This window comes from Sinocyclocheilus anshuiensis, unplaced genomic scaffold (assembly GCF_001515605.1).
Source record: "Sinocyclocheilus anshuiensis isolate Anshui unplaced genomic scaffold, SAMN03320099.WGS_v1.1 scaffold1500, whole genome shotgun sequence".
Lineage (NCBI taxonomy): Eukaryota > Metazoa > Chordata > Actinopteri > Cypriniformes > Cyprinidae > Sinocyclocheilus > Sinocyclocheilus anshuiensis.
In genome coordinates, this window is record NW_015537960.1 from 845,796 (window position 1) to 853,078 (window position 7,283).

The window sequence follows — 7,283 nt, forward strand, 5'->3', positions numbered from 1 at the left end:
TCAGCAGGATTTGTAAACCAAATTTGACAGAATTGTCTCAAAAGAAAAATTAAATCACCTTCGGGTAGGTCCCGATTTATTCAGTTTGAAAATAATAATAAATCATATGTTTTTATAAAATTTAGTGGAGTGAAAAGTAAGATATTTTGTTTTGAAAATAAAAGATACCCCATTATGATGTAATGTTTAAGTTAATTCAATACACAAGTAAGGCCCTAGAGAATCGGAGCATTACATTAAAGATAATGATTTTACTTACCTCAGACAGCTGCTTCGATGATGCTCTTGCACCTGCTGTGGGCTAGCAGGAAGTATGCATTGGTTTTTAACCTGGCCCTGCCTTTGCTCAAAGGCAGAACGTCCTCTGGAATGAAAGATTTTATTTATTTATTTTTTTTGGAAAACCACCAGTAACTTATAAAATAGAAAACTGTTTCCCTTCAGATCTTACATTTAGATTAGATAACAGGTACACACATTCCTTCAGTGAGCTCAAATAGAACAGCAATGGCAGTGTAGTACTGTCACATATTCATTAGTCAAATAATAACAGGATTTAATGGATTTAATGCCCCTGCTCCTGTAACTCTTCACCAATTAATTTATATCAGATGCCAAAGTAACTACAACACATCTCTGTCTACTGCAAAAATCAGCAAACAGTTAATATACTACAAACTTCAGTGCTCAAAACTGAATTTTCTATTTTTTATCCACTTACCAAGTCAAATGTTAAGATGCCTAAATATGTCATATGATTGTAATTATATATTTGAGTACATAGTAGTATTTATTAACAACATGTACATACTATAGGATTAAGATTTGGTTTAGGGTTACGTATAACAAAGAAACTAAAATAAGGTGCTACCAAGAAATGTCAGTAGTAGTTAGTTAGGGTTAGGTGTTATACCTCATTTTTCAGCTTTCTAAAAACAAATGTTTTCAGAGATGTGGCGATAGGAGCAAAATCTTATCATTTGCATGCGTCATTGATTTGTGGCAGTGACACACATCATGTCACATCACTGAATCATCATCGACTTTAGCTGGAAAAAATGACTCTGTTATTGTCGTCTTGCATTATTGACAAACTATTTTCCTGTTTGACACTGCAAAGCTGCTTTGACACAACCAGTATTGCATAAAGCACTATACAAATAAAGGTGACTTGACATGACTTGACATACTAATAGTAGGCTTGTCACGACACCAAACAGTTATTATTCAAACAATCCTAACCTAACTTTGTCACACATGGCTTTTCCATCTTGGCTTTATTTTTGTTAAATAAACAATGACACGGTGCAATATGTCATGTTTTGTTGTTCATCTGCGTTTTTATTTTCCTAAATTTAAGACCTGCCAAGGACCAGATCATTTTCTATGATGCTTTGATACAGAAAACCATGGAATTCAATAGGGTGTCCTAACTTTTTCACATGACTGTATGTATATATACACACACACACACGCACACACATATATTGCATACTTTATATAAAGAACTATATAGGACTCACTAACAAAAATCTACAAAAAAATATTACCATTATTACCCATTATCATAATACCACAGCACTCTTTACTGCGGGTTTTTACAAATGTGTCTGAACAGAATATTCCTTGAAGGAATTCAGCAATGGCAATGTAATACTGTCACCTATTTATTAGCACAATATTATTACTTCAGTAATAATTATTTCACATGGATTTAATGCCCCAGTTCCTGTTACTGTCCGAGAGCTCCTGTGGACTCTTTTCACACACTATAATGAAACATTTCTGAAACAATCATAGCATCGTACATTTGGCAAATTTTCATTTTTAAAAATGTGTACGTACATTTATAACAATATACTGTTGTGTTCAATTCCAAAAAAGGGGGGTTTTAATACAGCTGCTGAGGGAGTGATTGTAAATTTAACATAATTTTTATCTTCTGACTGCCATAATCCATCTTTTTTCCCCTCTTGAAAGCTGTGTGAACCTAATGGGTTTTTTCTTTTGCTGTTTGAGGTAATGGGAATGCAACAATTAAATATGCAAATAATGTCCTTAATGAGAATCACAAATAATAATCATTTTTCAAAAATCCAGCTGACACACAAACAGGTGATTCTCTAGAAACCATAAATTATACTTTGTGTTCACAACACTTACAGTACTTACAGAAACTTCATAACACTTATTAAAATTCATTATCAGTTAAACGATTTGTGAGTCAGAGTGACTGAACAATCTCAGTATCAGTCACTGTATGATGATATATCAGATGAGATGTCACTAAATGCTCAATAAACAACACAATAATGTGTGAAATGAAATTTAGACTAGAGTTTCTAGATGCAGAAAGCAGTGTAGCCTAAAGATTTTAGTACGGAAATACAGATATTCAATAGGTTAACCATCACTTTAGCTCTAGAAAATGACAAACGTATGACACTAACTACATGAACAGTGGATTTAGTCAATGTTAATAGTATTAATGTCTGATTACTAAGGTTTCCAGAGAAAATGTTGAGTTTATCACTGTCAAATGAAACCAATAAAATAAACCAAACATCCAAAAACCATTAACACGACCCAAAAACTAAAACATTGTCGTGAGTAATAAATACAACATAAAACTATTTTGTGAGCTAAAAATGGCATTAAATTCCATTGTATTTTGGAACAGGCACCAATAAACTAAAGGAAGCGGCTATTTGCACTAAGTGAAAATAGTGATGGATGCTATTTACACTAAGTGAAAATAGCAGTATTTTTAGCAATATGCTATTTACACTAAGTGCAGATAGCTTTCTATTTACACTATGTTAAAATAGCAGGATTTTCTGCTATTTATACTAATTGCAAATAGTGGCAATTATCTGCACCTCAGTATTATAGTACATTATAAAACAGTATGCAGTAATAACGCATTGAGTGTAAATTATAATTGTAATTCAAATTATTAAATAGATGCCACCTTAATGGGGCATATTTTGATTATTTCCTTAATTTTTATTGAAAATAAAAGCCTATGTGATATGAGATTTGAAAAGGGAGAAAAAAAAGTTCGGCAAAAGGCGGATTCGAACCCGGGTCGATCGCGTCAAAAAGACTACCGTACGCGCTTTACCATCTTCGCAACTGAAGCTGACGGTTGCCTGTCGTCTTTTATAGTATTCACACGGTTGTAGGTGGAGCTGTAGTGTAAATAGTCTCTGCCAACAAAGCAGGCTATTTACACTTAGTGTAAAATAGACACTCCTTAAACTAAAATAAGCTCTTTTCTCAGTGACAGTTTAATATCAAATACACTGTATATGTCAGTATTTAAATATTTGTTGTACTCCTTTTTTATACAATTCCTTTTTGCCAATCCAAATGAAGCAAGCTTGTTTTTTTACTTGCTTAAGTGTGCATTAAACAGAGAAAAGCAGAGACCAGCAAGACCATTCAAAGTTTAAAAGGCAAAACATATTTTCCAACTTGGTTGAGTAGGCTAGCTTGTCTTCTAATATAAGTTGTTTTAGTAAATGAACTTAGACTTTAATTTAACCCCTAAAGCGATTAAAAAGATCTGATAATACAAAAAATGATGTGACAAAGAAAAAGACTGATGAATCGGTTGTTTTCATCGTATATGCTCAATTATGTTTGTATGATATCAGATGAGATGTCACTAAATGCTCAATAAACAACACAATAATGTGTGAAATGAAATTTAGACTAGAGTTTCTAGATGCAGAAAGCAGTGTAGCCTAAAGATTTTAGTACGGAAATACAGATATTCAATAGGTTAACCATCACTTTAGCTCTAGAAAATGACAAACGTATGACACTAACTACATGAACAGTGGATTTAGTCAATGTTAATAGTATTAATGTCTGATTACTAAGGTTTCCAGAGAAAATGTTGAGTTTATCACTGTCAAATGAACTGTAGGGCTACATTAAATTATTTCCCAGCATTTTTTGAACACTGACCAGCTGCAAATATGATATTTATTTACAACAATTCAATAATAAGAAGTTAATATTGTGGTATATATTAGACACAATATTGTCTGATTTTGCTAAATTGTGTAAGTGAAAATATTACCTATAAAGCCACAGACTTTGTGTTCACAACACTTACAGTACTTACAGAAACTTCATAACACTTATTAAAATTCATTATTAGTTAAACGATTTGTGAGTCAGAGTGACTGAACAATCTCAGTATCAGTCACTGTATGATGATATATCAGATGAGATGTCACTAAATGCTCAATAAACAACACAATAATGTGTGAAATGAAATTTAGACTAGAGTTTCTAGACGCAGAAAGCAGTGTAGCCTAAAGATTTTAGTACGGAAATACAGATATTCAATAGGTTAACCATCACTTTAGCTCTAGACAATGACAAACGTATGACACTAACTACATGAACAGTGGATTTAGTCAATGTTAATAGTATTAATGTCTGATTACTAAGGTTTCCAGAGAAAATGTTGAGTTTATCACTGTCAAATGAAACCAATAAAATAAACCAAACATCCAAAAACCATTAACACGACCCAAAAACTAAAACATTGTCGTGAGTAATAAATACAACATAAAACTATTTTGTGAGCTAAAAATGGCATTAAATTCCATTGTATTTTGGAACAGGCACCAATAAACTAAAGGAAGCGGCTATTTGCACTAAGTGAAAATAGTGATGGATGCTATTTACACTAAGTGAAAATAGCAGTATTTTTAGCAATATGCTATTTACACTAAGTGCAGATAGCTTTCTATTTACACTATGTTAAAATAGCAGGATTTTCTGCTATTTATACTAATTGCAAATAGTGGCAATTATCTGCACCTCAGTATTATAGTACATAGTACATTAGTATGCAGTAATAACGCATTGAGTGTAAATTATAATTGTAATTCAAATTATTAAATAGATAATAGATGAATGGGGCATATTTTGATTATTTCCTTAATTTTTATTGAAAATAAAAGCCTATGTGATATGAGATTTGAAAAGGGAGAAAAAAAAGTTCGGCAAAAGGCGGATTCGAACCCGGGTCGATCGCGTCAAAAAGACTACCGTACGCGCTTTACCATCTTCGCAACTGAAGCTGACGGTTGCCTGTCGTCTTTTATAGTATTCACACGGTTGTAGGTGGAGCTGTAGTGTAAATAGTCTCTGCCAACAAAGCAGGCTATTTACACTTAGTGTAAAATAGACACTCCTTAAACTAAAATAAGCTCTTTTCTCAGTGACAGTTTAATATCAAATACACTGTATATGTCAGTATTTAAATATTTGTTGTACTCCTTTTTTATACAATTCCTTTTTGCCAATCCAAATGAAGCAAGCTTGTTTTTTTACTTGCTTAAGTGTGCATTAAACAGAGAAAAGCAGAGACCAGCAAGACCATTCAAAGTTTAAAAGGCAAAACATATTTTCCAACTTGGTTGAGTAGGCTAGCTTGTCTTCTAATATAAGTTGTTTTAGTAAATGAACTTAGACTTTAATTTAACCCCTAAAGCGATTAAAAAGATCTGATAATACAAAAAATGATGTGACAAAGAAAAAGACTGATGAATCGGTTGTTTTCATCGTATATGCTCAATTATGTTTGTATGTAGATGACTTTATGTGTGTGAGAAACAGAAAGCAAGCAGAAGAGTGAGACTTTATACATGTTCCTTTTCCTGTGCAGTGACATTCCTCTCCTTATCAGTTTTTACATCTTGAAAATAGCAGTGACATTCATCATCATAGACTTAATGATCCAGTCTCTGCTTTAATTTCCCTCCATGGATGAGGCTGATGTTACGGCTGTGTCTTTTTAACCTGTAATATGAGAAATCAATTCAAATCCAGCAAACAATTATAATCTGGCTTATTGCAACATTTGACAATGGAACTGAATTCTCACATATTTCTGGTTGTATGTTCAGCCAAAGAACTTAAATGGAGTTGAAAGACCAACAGAATATTAGTTTTCACTACCAGTTTCAAGACACTTGGTGTCTCCTGCTGCTGAGCCGAATAGATAGAATATCACTGGTGCTGCCGAGAGAATCAACACAAAAAATACAATTGAAAACGGGAACAGGTTTTACAAGCAATCTCATAATTAAGCACATACACATAACATCAGCTCAAAGGTCAATGATTACCCCTCCATGGCTCTGCTGCTGTTTGTGCAATGGAAAAAGAAATATAAATTATATAATTATAAAACACTTTCTACAGTATATTAAAAAACACACTGCATAGCTGTATGATGTGTCTTCCCTCACTAGCAGCATTAATACGTGATGTGATTGAAAGTGTTGTGGTGGTTTCAGATTTTACAGATGTCCTACAGAGCAAAAATACAGTTAAACCGATCTTAATCTGGAACTTTTGATAAAAAGTTAGTTATTATTATTAATATTACAAAAATAGCAGTATTTTTAGCAATATGCTATTTACACTAAGTGCAGATAGCTTTCTATTTACACTATGTTAAAATAGCAGGATTTTCTGCTATTTATACTAATTGCAAATAGTGGCAATTATCTGCACCTCAGTATTATAGTACATTATAAAACAGTATGCCGTAATAACGCATTGAGTGTAAATTATAATTGTAATTCAAATTATTAAATAGATGCCACCTTAATGGGGCATATTTTGATTATTTCCTTAATTTTTATTGAAAATAAAAGCCTATGTGATATGAGATTTGAAAAGGGAGAAAAAAAAGTTCGGCAAAAGGCGGATTCGAACCCGGGTCGATCGCGTCAAAAGGAGCAGCCTATGACACACTTTACCATCTACGCCACTGAATTTGACGATTATGCAGTAATAACGCATTGAGTGTAAATTATAATTGTAATTCAAATTATTAAATAGATGCCACCTTATTGGGGCATATTTTGATTATTTCCTTAATTTTTATTGAAAATAAAAGCCTATGTGATATGAGATTTGAAAAGGGAGAAAAAAAAGTTCGGCAAAAGGCGGATTCGAACCCGGGTCGATCGCGTCAAAAGGAGCAGCCTATGACACACTTTACCATCTACGCCACTGATGCACACACTGTCAGAGCTGTGTGAGGTCACTACCATCCTGCTTTTTATTTATTTATTTATGTTTAGTTTTTTTCACCATAGGTTTTTAACATTCTAAAAGTTCTTTATTCCAAAGATACTACAAGCTAGTCCGTGTATTCAGTAGGTGTAATGTATTGTAAGCTGCTTCAGAGGTATTGCAAGTATTACATACAACAATAATAAAACAGTGCATTGACATAAATAAGG

At 32.8% G+C, this 7,283-nt stretch overlaps 1 pseudogene; it reads right to left on the reverse strand.

Annotated features, from left to right (window-relative positions):
• The window catches only part of LOC107666879 (uncharacterized), a 61,565-nt pseudogene that overhangs the window by 41,888 nt on the left and 12,394 nt on the right, over positions 1-7,283 (reverse strand).